Here is a 19,237-nt window from a genome sequence, read left to right as displayed (position 1 = left end):
ACTGTCGAGAACTTAAGAAAAGAAACGGAAAGTGAAGAGAGAAAAGATCCTGACAAGTTGTGGTCTGAATTATTCTTCTTCTTCTTCTTTTTATGTAGACATGACTCTTTCTGTTTTTCAATGTCCCTCCAGTAAGTTGTCGTTTCATCGTTTTCGTGGTCTTCCTACTGATCGTCTTTCTATTGGAGAACCGTCTCTTGCCATCTTCACTACTATATTTGTTGTCATTCAGCTTATATGACCGTTCCATTCTACTTTTCTATTTGTTACCCAGTTCTTGATGTTCTCCACCTGGCATCTACGTCGTATATCTGTAATTCTAGCTCTGTCCCATAGTGTCTTGCTATTAATTGTTCTAAGTGTTTTCATCTCTGCTGTTTCTAACATCCTTTTTGTCCGCTCTGTGTCAGGTCGTGTTTCTGCCGCGCATGTCATTATTAGTCTGATGACTGTTTTGTAAATTCTGCCTTTCATTTCTTTCCCGATATTTTTATTTCTACATATTGTTTCATTCAGGCAGCCTGCGGCTCTGTTTGCTCTATTCACTTGATTTTCCACTTCAGTTTCGAGCTTTCCGTAGCTAGATAATGTGATGCTCAAATATGTAAACTCCATCACTTGTTCTATTATCTGACCTTCCAGCTCCAATTTACATCTTAGTAAATTTGCTGTTGTAACCATGCATTTTGTCTTTTTTGAGGAAATTAACATGTTAAATTTTCTGGCGGTTATATTAAATTGGTGCAGCATACCTTGTAAATCATCTTCAATTTGAGAGAGTAGTATTGCTTCGTTTGCATAACAATTATTTTAAGTTGTTTTTCTCGCATTTGGTATTCTTTTTTAGTTCTTACTTTTTTTATTATTTCATCCATAATCAGGTTGAACAATAAAGGGCTCAGGGAATCTCCCTGTCTTATCTCATTGCCAGCTTCAATAGGGTCGGTTAGTTCTTCTTCCACTTGTACTTTTATTGTGTTGTTTTGGTAAATATTTTCGATCGTTTTGATTATTCCTAGAGGTATCTCTCTTGCGTAAAATAAGTGGATAACGTCCTTTAATTTGACCCGGTCAAATGCTTTCTTAAGGTCCACAAAACATAGATATGCTGGTTTGTTGTATTCTAATGATTTCTCTTGCACTTGCCTCATTATAAATATAGCGTTTGTGCATGATCTTACCGACCTGAAACCTTGTTGCTCTTCTGCTAGTGTTATAAATTCATTCAGTTTATTTGTTATTACTTTGGTTGTTAATTTTAGTGTTGTGTTTAATAGATTAATTTCTATGTAATTTTTCGGGTCCAATTGGTTTCCCTTTTTGAAGAGAGGTATAAGCATACTTGATCTCCATTCCTGAGGAATTCTGTTTTGTTCTATTATTTTTTGGATTAGTTTTAATAGTTGTTTGGTCAGATCTGGTCCTCCTTACTTTAGGAGTTCGTTCGGTATTCTGTCCTCTCCTGGTGATTTTCCATTTTTTAATTTTCTTAATGCTTCCTTTACCTCTTCCTCCTCAATAGTTATGTCTTCGTTTGTCGTCAAATCTGATGTTGGTGGTTCATTATCGTCACCTTTAGCAAATTGGGATCGGAAATGGTCTACCCATGTTTCCTTCTATATGTGTTTCGTTTTTATGAGTTCGTTCATCTCTTTTCTTTGTCCTCTGATCATTCTCCATATTTCTTTTTGTGTTCCGTAGAAGTCGTGTTCCATCTGTTTTGAGAAGCTCTGCCAATGTTCCTTTTTATTTGTCTAACTAAAGTATTCGTTTCATTTCTGATTCGTTTATAGTGGTTATAAGCCTGTTGTGTTTGTTGTGTTCTGTATTGTATAAAGGCTTTCTTCTTTTCTTCACATTTTGTCTTCACTTCCTCTCTAAACCAGTGTGTTTTCTTTTTTGCTATGTTAGTATTTGTTACTTTCCTCTCTCCAAGTGATTCTGTTGCTGCGTTAATTATATTGTTTTTGAGTTTTTCCCATCTTTCCTCGATATTATTGTGATCTAATAATTCATTCCCAACGACCTTCACCGATATTCTTTTTCTGTATAAGTATTTTGTGGATTCCGTATTAACTCCTTCGACTTTAATTTTGTGTTGGCGCCGCTCTCTTGGGTGTGAAGTATTTCAAGTTGATTTTTATTTTACATAACACTAGGCTATGGTTGCTATCTACATCCGTTGATTTGAGGCATCTTACGTCAATTATTTTCGATAGATGTATATCTCTGTTGGTTGTAACATAATCTGTCATAGATCTTTGTCCACGGGTGTTATTAGTTGGTCTGAATTAAAAACAACAAATAAACAAACTGAAGACAATCTAAAAACGAAAACCAATAGGCAAAAAAACATGAATGACTGATGAAATATTAGAAATGATGAATTTTAGAAGACGTAGAAAACTTACAAAAAAAATACGATGACAAACTTCTCCACAACAAAATAAAGGAACAAAGCAGTGAGCGAGAGTGAAAAATATGGTCTTCAATTTCATGCAAAGAAAACAAAAACAATGGTAATTACGAAAAAAAAATCTTCCAAACATAAACGTATTAGTAAATGACAAAATATTTGAACAAGTTGAAAAGTTTAAATATCTAGGATGCTGGATACACGAGACCTTGGGCTCAGATAAAGAAGTAAAATGTAGCATAGAACAGGCCAAAAACGTATTTCTTAAAGTGAAACAATTTTTCACCAACCGAGATCTTGATCAAACTTTACGATATCGCATGGTAAAATGCTATTTACACAATAGGTATCCTACTACATGAAATGAAAGCTTGAACGCTGGCAACAAATGCCTAAACTCTGAAATGAAAAAAAGGTTAAACAGAATTGCATTTAGTTGTAATAAATGGTATATAAAATGGACAAGATTATAAATATGTATTTTATCGAGAGTAGGTGGAAAGATTAGTTTGGATAAATACCAGTTTCATATTAAATATTACTTAGCAGTCCTAATTAACAAAACAATGTGTAGTATACTCAACTAAAACTCATTTAATCTTATTAATATTAACATTGTTAAACAATATAATCCAGTCGTCAGATATTTGACATCTAAAAACCGTACGAACAAGCTAAATTTTGCTGAGAATGTCAATTTTGGAACCCCAAATAAGACGCAAAAGTTTACCCCTTTTACCCCTAGGCTTTCCCTAAAACCTCTCCTTGTTTAGGGAAAAACGGAAAAAATCTATTTACCAAGAAACTCTACGGCGTAGAAAAAAATATTGCAAATAAAAAATGTAGCTGAGATAATTCTGAACAAAAATGTTTATTAGCACTTTTTCTGTAGAATTAACCGTTCTCTTAGAAACAAAACTTAAAGCGACAGGTGATCGCCAATGTCAAGTACGCGAACGAAATCAATTTTAAATAAAATTTGTATCAACTCGACGGTAAAAATTCGATATATTTTGATCAGAGTATCCTATCGACAAAAATCAAAATACGTTTTAAAAGTGATAACTGCAGTTTTCTTACATAATTTTTGTACTTTGCCACAAATGAAGTCAGTTTCTATAAATCTGTTAAATATATAAACGTTGCGCAATTTTTGCCATTTTTTACTATTCTCATGAGTATAATAATCACTTTTATACTCAATATAATTTATCACTTTAATTGACCGGTCGCTATGAAATTTTCATTGCTGGAGCCTAATCTTCAAAACCAATAACATGAAATAATTACTATTTAAATGGGAATAAGCCACAATTAAAGGTTAAAGTAAGTTTATTGACGTTTCAATTTCCACTTACAATAAACTTACTTTAACCTTTATTTGTGGCTTATTCCCATTTAAATAGTAATTACTTTAAAATTCCACAAGAAAATAGCTTCAGAACAACAATAACATGAAATATCGATGTTAAGTTTTGGCAACAAATATGATGCATTTGAAATATGTCCAAACGACGCTGAATTTAAACATTCACATCACAAACGATCATACTTTACGAGAAATTCTTCCACAAAGAAGGTATTATGTGGAATTTGTAGCCGAATTGGTGTCGTTTCGAAAAACGTACTTGTATAAGTATAATCAAAAAGCGTTTTTTAGGTATATTTCAAATGCCTCACATTTGTTGCCAAAAATCAAAACCGAAATTTCATGGTTTACGTTTTGAAGATTATAGTGCTCTAATAGTGAAAATTCCATAGTGACCGGTCAATGGAAAAGATCAATTTTATTGTTCTCATGAGAATCCTAATAAATGGTTACAAATCGCTAAATATTTATTTATTTAATACCTTTATAGAAACTGACTTCATTTGCGGAAAAATGCAAAAATTACATACGAAAGTTGCTCTCTTCACCTTTAAAAGGCATGTTAATTTTTGTCGATAGGACCTTAGATTGGTTTCTTTAATCTAAGGATAGGACACTCTGATCAAAGCTATCGAATTTTTACAGTCGAGTTGATATTTTTATAAATTTTATTTAAAATTGATTTCTCGCGCGTATCTGCCATTGAAAATCACCGGTCGCTTTAAGTGTTGTTTCTAAAAGAATGGTTCATAGGTTCATTCTACAGAAAAAGTTCTAATAAATAATTTTTGTTAAAAAATATCTCAGCCACAATTTTTATTTGAAACATTTTTTCTGCGACGTACAGATTGTTGGTAAATCGATTTTTCCCCCTACAAGTGGGAGTTTTAAGAGGTAGCCGCGGGGTAAAGGGGGTAAACATTTTTGCAACTTTTTAAGAGTCTCAAAATTAACATTTTCAGCAAAATTTAGCTTGTTCGTACGATTTTTAGAGATTTAGTGGCATTTTCGTCTCAGACGACTGGAGTAATATTAAGCGTAAACATTTTATTAGGATGATTTTAATGTGGGACACAGTTTCTTGTGATATTCCTGGTCCATGAGTAAGATTGACTCCTCCACGTTGGTTTGAAAAAGACGCAGTTTGTTCACTTACTGATGTTATTCAAAGAGCAGACATTCCGAAGAGAGCTACCTACTCCTCTTTGTATGTCGTTCTCTCTGCAGCCAGTTTTATTTGTCACAGATATCAAAACTTATCTACTTCTATATCATTCGTTTAAATATATAGAGGGGAGACAAAAATAAAAGAGGGAAATAATTAATATTATGATAAATGTAGTGATAATTATCGAAAAGTCGATTTGAATATTATTATAGTAATGAGGTTCTGAACGTGTTTTCTTGTGGCATGTACAATGTAAGAAGGCATATGGTATAGAAAGATTTTGAAACTACTACTGTATTTTCTTGTGACGTGCCTAAGTTAATTAATATGTTTATATGTGATTAAGGCACAATTGATTGTAATGAAAGTTACATTTTATAATTGTTATTTGACGTTTCGATTTCCACTCCGGAAGATTGATTATTTTAAAATAATCTTATTTTGCGCTATGAAATGCACATACTGTGCCAAGCCTATAATCTACCAGAGTTCGGTAGATCTCTGAGATATCAGAGCATATAATGTTGCACCTAGGGATAAATTGCCATATTGCCAGATTCCAGTAAGAGCCTATGAAGGTGTCCATTGAATTCTGGCAGGCAACGGTGGGGGAAATCTTTTTTAGACATCTATCTTCACGGAGCAAGACCCGTAGTACCGTATTAACCAAGTTCCGGCTAAAACCTTAACAATAAACAACTCTTACAACTCAATAAACAACTAAAATACATATATTAACCGTCACCTTAAAAGAAGAAAAACTATATAAAGGAAAAATTTACAAATAACCATATCTATCAACATAAATCAGAAAAAAATTGTTAAAGATTTGCCTATTACCAAAAGAAATCAAAAGAACAAAAATATTTCCCTGAGTCAATACATTAATTTTGGTGCTTACCGGTTCTTAACTCTCGAGAAAAAAGAAACAAGGTTTCAGATCCCTGGTTCAATTTACTTCTGTGCCCTCCTGCTCCTTTTTCTTTACCACCCCAGAGATCAGACAGTGTACTTCTTTCCATTCTTTCTCTCATCATGTTTACCATATTTCTTCCATTCAGCCTGAAACCCATTCGCCTCTCGAAGTCTCCCCTCTCATTTGCCCATCTCTGGAAGTTAAAAATATGGGCGGGACACCACTGGCGTATGTCACCACCGACTGGAAAACTCCATTTAGCACTTCATTTGGTGCTACCTGGGCCTCCAATGTTTGGCATCAGTCGTACCAACGCCTCCAGACTTCGGTTTGCCTTCTCCACCATCTTTTGGATGTATACTCCGAACCTCAGTCCTTCCGAGAGCCAAACTCCGACATAATTAACCTTCCCTTCCACTATACAGCGAAGGAAGTATTTGTCCAGGATTCCTTTAAGAATTACCACCCCAGTTTTCTGAGGTGCTACCTGTAGATCGTTCTCTCTCATCCACTTACTAATACGACGCATTAGCCATGTCCGTTTCCGCAACCAGTGCAAGATCATCGGCATAAGCTACAAAAGTGTATCACCTTGGCATCTGTAGCGTCAACACCCCGTCGTACAGGACATTATAATATAATAATAACATACATAACATACACCTGGGGATTGGGAAGCGCAGTAGTCGTAGAACATGTCTCACCATAAAATGAGTAAGTTGTCGTGCGACTGTATGGTGATTTGTAATTGAGCATGGCGTAGTTGTACATATGTATATGTGTATTTTGTGTTTGTCCGTGTATGTATGAGTGAGTGTGTTTGTCATATTCAATCAATAAATCTACAGCAACATCTTTTATATCATGTTTTCAGTTGATCCGTGGATGTTTATTTGGTTGGACCTTATTCACACCTGTCCTACTCTCCTATATTTCCATAGGACACTCCTTATTAGTAACTGGGCAGTGCCATCTCGGGATAAGAACTTTCTCTCCCCCAAATCTGTCATGCGCGGAGTACCGGAGAGCTCACACTCATAGTCTCAAATTAACATGGACGAATAGGAGTAGTACTATTTGTACTTTATCACATATTTTCAACGTTTTTCAATTTAATTAAATAATATATCAATTGTATAATCACATAATCTCGAGAAACACAATCTAGAACTTTTGTACGTTTAATTTCAACGCTAATTAGATTTAAAAATAATACTAACAATTTTACTGTACAGATTGTCCATATTGCAATTATCAACTTCCACATCTTTTGATCCATTCTCAACTAAGCTTAAACATTGAAATATTGAATTTCATTAATCGGAAAATCGGGTTTAATCCAAATGGCCTATGTATCAAGTATGTGTAAGAATATAAAAAGTATCCAAGCGAAATTAGCTTCATAGCTAAATATTTTGTTGAAATAAAAATTAATAATAGGCAGGCATGGCATTTTGTTATTTTTCGAAAATTATTTTTCTTTCCATAATTCAATTTTATCCGTTTAACTTATGATGACAAATTAGATACATTAATTATATAGTGTTTAAATAAATTCAGTTAAACAATCAAACATAAAAAAGCAGCGCAATTATGGATAACTATATGAAAAGACAACAGTGTTAGTGTAAGTGCCCAAATGAGAGATACATGAATAATAGGTAATGAGCGCGAGCCTGAACGCCAAAAAACACCCTGCAAACCAGTACAACCGACTAAGAGACAAAATGAGTTTGTATATACGCTTAGATTGTGCTCTCCAGATCCGTTAAGGATTTTGTCCACTAAATTGAATAGTACTGGTAGATTCGTCAAGGATCTGTACGTCAAGTTTAAGTACATAAAATCTACTAAAACATACCCTGGAGCTGACATTCATAGCGACCACAATCCAGTTATAATGGATTTTAGACTAAAAAGATTTCTGATATTTCTACATATAAAAGTGTTTCTGATAGAGTAGCTTATATTATAATAGACTTACATAATAAAACCAAGATATACAAGTGTATGCTCCCACAACAACACATCAGGAAGAGGTAGTTGAAATGTTCTACGAAGATTTGATAACAGCATTAGAAGAAAATGATACAAAGTATACCATCATTATGGGAGATTTCAATGCAAAATTAGGTAAAAAAAAAGAAAATACTGAAACTAAAATAGGGATGTATGGTTATAGCACATGAAATGAAATAGGAGAAAAAGTATATAACTTCTTAGAACAATAAAATTTATATGCCATAAACACACACTTTAAGAAACCAGCAAACCAAAAATGGACGTGGATATCTCCCGATAAAAAGACGAAAAACGAGATCGATTACTTCCTGTGAGGAAACAAAGACATTTTTGAAGATATAAATGCTCTCAATCGATTCACAAGTGGCAGCGATCATCGCCTTTTAAGAGCAAGGATTCTTGTTAAACAGACGAAAGCCAGTAGAAACAGGACACATAATTATTGTAATCAAAATACGACAGAAGGAAGATAAGTACAGAGAAGTCCTAAGAAAAGAATTTGTAGAACATTATCAACAAGAATATTCCGACATGAATACAATTAATAAAGAAATGCAACGAAAGCTCTTGACAGCAGGACTGACTGTTTCAAAGAAAACGAAAAATAAAGAAGACAGAATAAGTGATGGAACAAAACGGTTGATGGAAAAGAGACGCACATTTCTAAGCGAAGGAAAGCAAAACACCAATGATTTCAAAGAATTGAATAAACAAATAAAGAAGGGAGTAAAGGAAGATTTAAGGATCTACAATGAAAACAAGGTAGAACAAAATAATAGAAAAGAACCGAGGCCTGAAACGCTTAAGATCAAACTTAGGAAAGCCTATAATAATCTTATTGATGGATGAAGATGGAAAAGAAATAAGAGAAAAGAATGAAATCCTAAAAGTTACTCAAACATTTTACCATGATTTATATTCCTCAAACAAGAACCCAGATAACACTGCAAAGGAAGATCTTAAGAGAAAGATAACGAATATCAACTCAGAAATACTCCCTAACATAGAATCCTTCGAAATAAAACAAGCTATGGCACAACTAAAGAAGAATAAGGCTCCGGGCCCAGATGGAATACTTGTAGAAATCCACAAGGAAAATAAATTCCTGAAGCTGGCTGTATACCATGTATCACAAAAAAGAGGTTTAATTCTTTGTAGGTAGGTATATTTAAAAAACCCTTAGAAGGGCTTCATTAAAATAACAAACGTTTTCGGAATAATAAATCCATCATCAGGTTAAAAGCAGGTTAACATGCCTGAGCCACCAAAATATTAGGGTAAAACCCTTTACAGAAGTTAAAGTTGCCAAAAATGTACATGTTGTTGTTAAAAATGAAGGATATTTAAGATTTTATTAGATTTAACTTCAGGCAACATATAACCATGCCTCACGTGAGTACCAGCATCCGGAAGGTAGACCTCTTCAAACGGACTTCAGCTGGCCAGGCGTGAGGCATGGTTATATGTTGCCTGAAGTTAAATCTAATAAAATCTGAAACACCCTTCATTTTTAACATGTACATTTTTGAAAACTTTAACTTCTGTAAAGGGTTTTACCCTAATATTTTGGTGGCTCAGGCATGTTAACCTGCTTTTAACCTGATGATGGAATTATTATTCCGAAAACGTTTGTTATTTTAATGTAGCCCTTCTAAGGGTTTTTTAAATATACCTACTTACAAAGAATTAAACCTCTTACTTGTAGAAATGTTGAAGGAGGGGGAGTGAAATTATTCTCGAAGAATTGAAATTTTTTTTCAACGAATGTCTTCACAGAGGAGAAGTCCCAGATGATTGGAATGAAAGTTTGACAATACTTCTCTTCAAAAAGGGAGACAGGGGAGATCTGAAGAACTATAGGCCAATCTCCCTGCTGTCCTAAATGTACAAACTGTTTATGAGAGTAATAACTAACAGGTAAACGTCGAAGCTCCATAGATATCAAGCGGTAGAGCAGGCAGGATTCCGAAAGGGTTACGGTACAGCGGATCATCTTCTAACAGTCAGAATGCTAATGGAGAAAGCCAATAAATATCACTTGAAGTTATACATTGGCTTCATTAATTATGAAAAGGCATTTGACTCCATAGATCTTTGGGCAATAGAAAGAGCTATGAACAACTGCAGGATAGACTCCCGATACAGAATGCTCATACTCATATTTACAAGAAAGCTACAATGAAAATACAAATAGATGCGAATACCAAAGCTATACCAATCAACAGAGGAATTCGCCAGGGAAATGTTATCTTACCTATTCACACTTGGACTGGAAGACGTATTCAAAGACATTAACTGATCAGATAAAGATATAAATGTTAATGTAAAAAAACTTAGTCATTTTAGATACGCTGATGATATTGTAATATTCGCTACAAGTTTCAAAGAACTACAGATCATGATGACTATTTCAAGCTTCAGAAAAAGTAGGTCTTAAGATGAACTTGGAAAAAACAAAAATAATGACAAATACACTGAACATTAGAAAAATAACGTTGAACGATATAAATTTAGAAACAGTAAGCAAATACATCTACTTGGGACAGATAATGAAAGTTAACAAAGAAAATCAAACTGCCAAATTACCAGAAGAATAAGGTTAGCGTGGGCAGGATTTGGAAAACTGAGTTGGATCTTAAAAAGCACTAAAATAGAACAATATTTGAAAACCAGAATTTACGATCAGTGTATCCTCCCTATAATCACGTTTGTCTCACAGATGTGGACACTCACCAAGTCTAATATGGATAAAATAATAAAGGCACAAATAGCGATGGAAAGATCAATGTTCGGGGTGAGACTTATAGACAAAAAAAAAACAAACAAATGGATTAGAAGCAAAATCAAAGTAAAAGAAGCAGGAGAACATGCTGCCAAATTAAAATGAAGCTTCGCAAGACACAATGCCCGACTGAAGGATAAAGGATGGAACCACGAAATACAACAATGCAGACCATGGTTAGGAAAGAAAAGCAGAGGAAGACCACAAATGAGATGGGCTGATGACATTAAGAAGATCGGAGGACACAACTGGAAGCAAGTGGCGCAAAATAGAAAACACTGGATTGATTTGGGGGAGGCCTATGTCCAAAGTTGGATTACTTAAGGCTGAAGAAGAAGAAGAAAAAGATTTCTAAAAGTTAAAAGGGAAAAAGTGACAAGAAAAATAGACATCTCACAACTAAAGAACCCTGAAAGAAAAAATGAAATAAGTATCAAGCTTATAACATGGACTGCTCTAAAAAGGAAACTAACAAAGTTACAAGAAGAAGACATTGGGTTTACAAAAAACAACAGAAAACAAGAATTGATAACGCAAGAGATCATGGACTTCATGGCGTAAGACGAAAACGTAAAACAAACCCTATAAAATACAAACGAATCAATAAAATCATTAGAAAAAAATGCAGAGAAGCTAAAGAAAACTGGATGCCAAAAAAATTCCTAGAAATTGAACAAATTTAGGAAAGATGCGGCACCTTTAATGTCCATAAAAAAGTGAAAGAAATCACAGGTAGACACAGAAAGAGACAAGAAACAATATTAAGAAATAATAATAACGAAAAAATTATAGGTGCAGAAGACAAACTGTGGAAACAATACATTCAGACACTTTTCGACGATGACGGACCTTGTTCTCCGCCATCCCAATATTTATTTACTTAACAGCTTTTTATAAACTCTCTCTATAGGAACAAATTTTATTTCAAAAATTGATTTCGTTTGCGTAATTCATTTAAAATCGCCGGTCGCTTCGAGCGTTGTTTCTGAGAGAAAGATTATATCTACACAAAAAGTGCTGATTAAGATCTTTGTTCAAAATTATCTCAGCTACATTTTTTGTTTGAAACATCTTTAGGTAGGAGTGGCAAACTTTTTTATATTTTTTTTCTGGTCCCAAAATTGAAATTCTCAGCAAAAATCAGCTTGTTCATATGATTTTTAGAAGTTCAGTCTCTGACGACTGGAGTACGTAGATAAATAAGTATATACAATTGAAGGGTTCGGTGCAAAAAGGATGCAGCTCCACTTTTAGGTGAATTTAACTTTTATGGTGAAAACCAGTAATCATAAAACTCTTTATCGATCGGTGTAAAAACGAGGCAGATACATTCATTTATTTGGATGTTATACGTTGTGTATTTATGCCTTCTTTATCAATCCGGTGCAAGAACAAGGCAGCTACGGAGTTGCCCCCTTTTGCACCGAATCAGTTGACGTTTCCGCCGCTTCGATGTAGCACCTGTGGACTGCAGTGTATAGCGAGTACTACTTGAGCAGTGAGTAGCGATTATATTTTTAAGTACTACATAGTAGGTACAGTTTCCTAATATTTAAGTATAAGTAAGTATATTAATATCTAATATAATAATAATGAGTATAAGTGCGTACGAATAATATATACAGAAAAGCAACAGTTTCAAAACATTTATTAATTTAAAACTTTATTTTAGGTTCAAAATAAGAAATATGTCACGCAGCAGTAGCCCAGTAGAATCATTTGATGATTCTGATAATGATCCTGATTTTTGCCCGGATAACCCTGGACGTAATGTTAGGGGTTTTTCCCTATTTACTTCAAGTGCTAAAGTTTCATCACTAATTAAGAGTGACTCTGAAAGTGATGATGTTTCACAAGCAGCAGGCAAAACTGGAAAAAAGGTAAGCAAGAAACGAGTTAGAGATGAGAGTGCATGGAAAAGAAACGTGGCCAAGCAAATGAGAGCTGAAGGAAAGCCTTATATAGGTTTGAAAAATAAAAAAAACTGTGTGAAAGAAGAAAGAAAAACGGGTAGTGACTGCTATTGTAAATTTAAATGTTTTAAAAAAATCTTATTTCTTTATATACGACGAAACAGTCGCAAAGAAAGGACACAATGATGTAGTGAGTTTTGTGCATTATTTTATCAATCACTACTTACCGCCGCCAACAGTGACGAAAGGTATTTCTCTACTCCGATAACTGTTCCGCGCAAAACAAGAACCAGACATTCGCTCAGTATCTCTACACTATCACGAAAAATAATAAGTTTTTGCAAATATTACACAGCTATCCAGAACCGGGACATAGCTTTCTTCCGTGTGATAGAAGTTTTAGCTTGCAACCGTATTATGGAATATGCTGCAGATGGTGTTCAATGTAGCAGTCTCGCTAGTGCCTATCTCAAAGAGAAATTTGCTCTTGAAAAACCAGGAAAAAACCTGACTCTGGATCACGTCTCTACTCCTAGTCTAGGCGGGATCTGTTTTGGATTGGACATTTTCCATAGAAAGCTATTTTTTTGCTGGAATCACTTCAGGATGTGCCCAATATCGATAATCATGATATGCGCCAGTCGCAAACCCTGTGCTAAATTTTTTATTTAACAAAATCTGAAAAAAATTGAAAATTTCTCATTTTTTTGCTCCCATTTTCGTTTATAATTCGGAAAATATTGATCCTAGAGAAAAAATTATAATAAGTTAAAAGTTTCGTTATTAAATTTTACACAATATTTCGTTAGCTAGAAATTGAAAATTTAATGTTTATTGTTGAAAAAATAACAATAATTGGAAAAAAAGTACAAAAAAATGAAGTTAATCCTTTAAATGTTTTCGACTTTCTAAACTTAACATACAAGCTCCATATTGCGCCTAGAAAAACCTTTTAATATGTTTAAAACGTGTGCTAAATTTTGTTAAGATCGGTCGGATAGGTTTTGCATAATAATTTTGCAACCCAGCCTACTGAAAAAAAATCGCAAATTTTCAAATTTATAGTAGGCCCTAAATAAGGCCCTCAGATAGTTGCAATTTTTTTTACACATAAAAAAAGGCGCAAACTTTCAAACGCTTTTTGTAAAATTTAAATCGGTTCACTAGGAGAGCCTAGAAATTTTTTAAAAGTTTTAAGCATTTTTTAGGCTTATAAACAAATTGAATAACTTTACGAGCTTTAAACATATCAATTTCAAAATTTATACACTTAAAGAACATTAAAAGACGCTTCTTTAAAAAAAAAGATACATTCGGCTTACTGGTTTCCGAGATATTAAATGTCAAAGTTGGCATACATTTGCCGTGTAACCATAAGTGATAGAGGGCTCGTTTTCAAACAAATACCCTCGTCTTGTCAAGTACTTTTTAAATGAAAAGTTTTACGTAATGCGCTTTATGGCAACATCCATAAAAAAGACAAATAAAAAACCGTTTTCGCGTAAAATGTTGCTCGGAATGCATGAGTGTTGGTGGTGGGGGACATTCACTCGAAATATGGATCGGCGAGTTCAAAATCATAGCGCGAGCTAAAAATTGCATTACCTCGGCTTCTTGTTAACCAATTTTAACCTCGGACGACAAGGATTTCAAATATCATATTTTTAAATACCATTTTTAATCGCAAAATTGGGAAATTTGCAATAAACAATTGTATGTTAAACAAGTAATTGCATTTTTTCTTCATGCATCTTTTTTTGAGCTTGCAATTTATAAATTGAAGTAAATTGTTACTTTTAGTAAACAAATATGTATTTATAAATTGTTAATAAATAATTTAAATTGTCGAAAGACAATTCGTTCGACAAAGACGAACGAAAAAAAATTTTTTTTTCATAAATAAACTTTATTTTGACTCAATTTTCAATTTTTTTTTAAAGTCTTTCTTTTTTTGGAAGGACAAAAATCTTCAGGTCTGACCTTGACCTTCAATATCTCGGCAACCAGTAAGCCAAATGTATCGTTTTTTTTTAAAGAAGCGTCTTTTAATGTTCTTTAAGTGTATAAATTTTGAAATTGATATGTTTAAAGCTCGTAAAGTTATTCAATTTGTTTATAAGCCTAAAAAATGTTTAAAACTTTAAAAAATTTTCTAGGCTCTCCTACTGAACCGATTTGAATTTTACAAAAAGCGTTTCAAAGTTTGAGCCTTCTTTTATATGTAAAAAAAATTATAACTATCTGAGGGCCTTATTTAGGGCCTACTATAAATTTGAAAATTTGCGAATTTTTTCCAGTAGGCTGGATTGCAAAATTATTATGCAAAACCTATCCGACCGATCTTAACAAAATTTAGCACACGTTTTAAACATATTAAAAAGTTTTTCTAGGCGAAATATGGAGCTTGTAAGTCAAGTTTAGAAAGTCGAGGATCAATATTTTCCGAATTATAAACGAAAATAGGAGCAAAAAAATGGGAAATTTTCAATTGTTTTCAGATTTTGTTAAATAAAAAACTTAGCACGGGGTTTGCGACTGGCGCATATCGAGATTATCGATATTGGGCACATCCTGAAGGGATTTCAGCAAAAAAAATAGCTTCCTATGGAAAATGTCCATTATGGTCTGAATTTCTACAGATCCCGCCTAGTCTATCCGGGCCATTACCGCTGAAGCGTGCTAAATTTCAGCATGTAAAGGAACTAGCAGCAAATACGTACCAGCAGATTGTATGTGGTTTTACGAATGGCTTAAGTGTCTAGGAGAAGAACAGCTCTATCAGTCTGAAGACAGTTTCACGGATGTTTAATGTGTTTTACTTTTACAAAGTGTGATAATTGTTTAACTTTTATACATTAAAATATTTAATAAAAAATACTTCTCATGTAATAGTGCATTAATAGGTACCCAGTGCAAGAACGAGGCAGCTCGTAAGTTTTTTTTTATTTTTGCAACCTTAACGAAATGATTCAAAGTTGTGAAATTTAAATACAATACATATTTTTTACTATACTAAAGCGTAGTATTTAGAGAAATAAGGAAAATACATATTTTTTAAATTAACCAGTTTTTACTCTCTCCTGAACATTTTATAATAGGTGATGGAGCTGCATCCTTTTTGCACCGGACCCTTCAATTAGTAGATGGAGAAAACAAATGTGTAACTAGCAGAAAATACAATATTTTATATCTAGCAGTTGAAAATTTTTTACTTACCCTTTTATTTGTTGAAGATCATCAGAAATGTATTCAAAGCACGTATGTAAAAGTTTATTCGTAATAAAACACATCACCAAAGATAATTGTTCACACTTCTTATATTCAGATATAAATAAAAGTTATTTTCGTATTCCAAATGATTTTTAGTATAGTAGTATTATATGACTATCAACAACAAATGACTATTTTAGTTATTTTTACAGCTTGCGGTAGAAAAATAAAATATTATACAATATAATTAGAATTTGAATAATGTATTAATAGATATCAAATAAGTTTTGTCTAGTATAAAGAGTGGAGGAGTGTTCACATATACATAGAAAAAAAAATAATCGGGAAGTATTATACTTTTGACATCTGATAGTGGTAACACAATAGACAGTTACGAGATAATAGGTGTCAAATTAATGATATGGTGTCATAAATATAAAATTTAAGACACGCCTCACTAAAATTATAACTTATATTCAACAACAAAGTATATAAAATAGCTTCTTCTTCCCCCTTTATTCTAGGCGAATCGACTGTCTAAACTTCATCCACCTGCATTAATTGTCGCTTTACCTTTTTCGGAGCCATCCTGTTGGCGATCTATCTCGTGCGATTCTTACCATTCTTCTTTCTTCCATTCTGCTAATATATTCACTTCACTTCTTTTTCTTTTTACCACCCAACCGTTAATATCGAATAACCCACATGTATCCCTTATATTTTCACTTGTTTCCTTGTCTAGAAGAGTCTTTCCAATTATGCTACGAAGTACATACATTTCTGTTGTTTCAAGCAATCTGTTGGATTTTCTTGTTTCATTATATGCCTTATAGCATCTTTGTATATTCTCGATTAACCTCAATGTCAATGTTTTTATTACTCCATATTGTATTATTAAGACAGACAGCTATTTTTGTTGCTCTCGTTGTTTATTCTCTTACTTCCATTTCAACATGGCCAAGCTTGATAGTTTTATTTCTAAGTATTTAAACTTCAACTCTTACTAGATAATCGGTCCATTCACCTCAAGTTTGTTTACATATTACAGGTGTCTTTGATGTTGTCATACATTTTGTTTTAGCGTCTGATATCACCATGTTTTGGCTGTGTGGTTGAATTGATGCAGGAGTCACTGTAGTCTGACTCTTTTTTGCGGCAACTCTGCATAATACAAGATTTTAATCTTCTTATCTCCCATCCCATTTTGAGAACTTTATTTATTACTTCATCCATAATAATGCTAAAGAGCAGCGGACTCAGTTAGTCACTCTGACGAATGCCGTTTCCAGTTGGTATTCGATTGTTCTAGGTTTATTCTAGCTCGAATTTGATCCAATTATTTGTTCTCACTCTTTTAGTTGGACTCAGTTGAATGTCTTCACTAGATCAATAAATCATATAAAGGTAGGCAGTGGCGGATCCAATAATTATTTTAGGCGATATACTAAACCAATGAGAAGTTATTAAAACACAAATACCTTACGGGTGCAAAGAAGGGTACAACATTAAGGGGTCTTAAACTTAAACAAAAAAAAAATAATTTAAACCCACATACTCTATGACAGTGAAATCAAGTGTACAAGACTAATAAACCAAAGGAATGTTATTAAAATATAAATACTGAAAAATCAAGGACTGTCAATTTAAACTGGGTATTTAAAAGACAATTAATTTAAACCCACCTATCCTATAGCTACAGAATCAAGAACAAACCAAGGATAAATAAGTATAAACCAAAGTTAAGTAATTTAAATGCAATAACTCAATTTAAGTGTAAACATTAATAAATGTATTTAACATTCCCAATAAACTATATCTTATCGTTGGATATCCGATATCAATTTGTAAAAACATTCATTTATTCCTTATTGCTATACGAAGTGGAAACATGGACTCTAGGAATTACAAGTATGAGGCATATAAAAAAGCCTTTGAAATGTGTGTTCTTCAAAGAATGCTAAAGATTTCGTGAACAGAGTACGTGTGATCAATAACGAGGTGCTGAGAAAAATGAGGACTGAGAGAGAACTCCCAAATATTGTAAACAACAGAAAAACGAGTTATCTAGGACATATTTACAGAGAAGAAAAATATAACTTTCTACGACTCATAATGGAAGGGAAAGTAGAAGAAAGAGGTCCAGGAAGAAAAAATGCTCCTGACCGAAGAATGTAAGAGACTGGACAGGCATGGACACACATTCGACACTAAGAACAGCTCAAGATACAGAGCAATTTGCTGTAGTTATAGCCACCCTTCCGCAATGATGAAGAAACCTTAAGAATAAGTGTAAACAGCATTTAATTTAAATTAATTTATTCAACAAAAAATGAAATTCAACTGAAAGCGACGGAAAAGGATTTTTGGAGAAGAGCTGCAGGAAGATCTAGAAGAGAAAGCATTACCAACGAACGCATTAGAGAAATAATGGGAATCAAACAAACAATCACAGATGACCTAACAACAAAACAACTTATCTGGTTCAGACACATACAAAGAATGGGTGAACAACGAATACCAAAGGAAATAATAAAATGGCAACCAGAAGGAAAGAGAAAACGAGGTAGACCGAGAAAAAGTTGACAAAGTAGACAATCAATAAAGAACTGAGATGAGGTCCATAGAAGAAGACCTATGGAACAACCGGACTAAGTGTCGATTGGAAGTCGGAAAACGGCGGAGAACGTTATAAACCGACAAGTAGTAGTAGTATTCAACAAAAAACATAATATAATTAAGGAATAGTTATTTCTATAATTAAGCATATTAGGCTATAAGTGAGCAAAATATTTTTTTACTCGGTATTTGAAATTTTTCTCACGAATTGTCAGCAACAGCCGACAACGAGTGGTAAATAAAAGTTCAGTGATTAAAAATACTAAAAGAATAAGATAAGTAAATATTATATAATTTTATAAAAATGTATTCTTTTCGCCTAGCCGATTTAGCAAATCGCTCTATGATTGCATCAACATCTAGAGAAATTTCAGGATGCACATTGATGAGTGCTAAACCAGTTAACCTTTCTATTTCTAAGCCAAGTCTTTAGACGCTTAAGCGTAGAACGCTCTGTTGTTGCTGCACTGACTGGCAGTATAATTAATATTTGCAGAAATATTCTGATATTTGGATACATTTATGAATATCGCAGTTTTCTAATACTTCTAAAAACAATCTGGAAGTTTTCCATTATTTTGCACGACTCTTTTCCACTTTTGAATCCACTACTCTTGTTCTACTGTGGAATATGCAGTAAGTAGTTGGTTCAATAATATTCTGGTGTCAACAATTTTTTTAATGCAACTTTATCTTCTGGTGTGTTATCAGTTTTAGGTAAAACGATTTGAAGATTAAATAGATTCATAACTTTCGGTGAAAGTCGTTCTTCTAAATCAGTTAAGATATTGTCTAAAAGGGGTAAATAAATGGATCTTCGGAAAT

General features: G+C 33.3%; 1 protein-coding gene across 2 annotated transcripts in view; it reads right to left on the bottom strand.

The window, feature by feature from the left end:
• Positions 1 to 19,237, bottom strand: part of LOC140439632 (uncharacterized) — a 159,372-nt gene that overhangs the window by 122,859 nt on the left and 17,276 nt on the right. For both annotated transcript variants that reach the window (XM_072529668.1, XM_072529669.1), the window contains exon 2: positions 15,803 to 15,970. The gene's annotated coding sequence lies outside the window, so the exon portion shown is untranslated. The remainder of the gene's footprint in view (positions 1 to 15,802; positions 15,971 to 19,237) is intronic.

The sequence above is a fragment of the Diabrotica undecimpunctata genome, chromosome 4, assembly GCF_040954645.1.
Source record: "Diabrotica undecimpunctata isolate CICGRU chromosome 4, icDiaUnde3, whole genome shotgun sequence".
In the NCBI taxonomy this organism is placed as follows: domain Eukaryota; kingdom Metazoa; phylum Arthropoda; class Insecta; order Coleoptera; family Chrysomelidae; genus Diabrotica; species Diabrotica undecimpunctata.
Note: the sequence above shows the minus strand (reverse complement) of the source record. Positions and strands in the feature narration are given on the sequence as shown.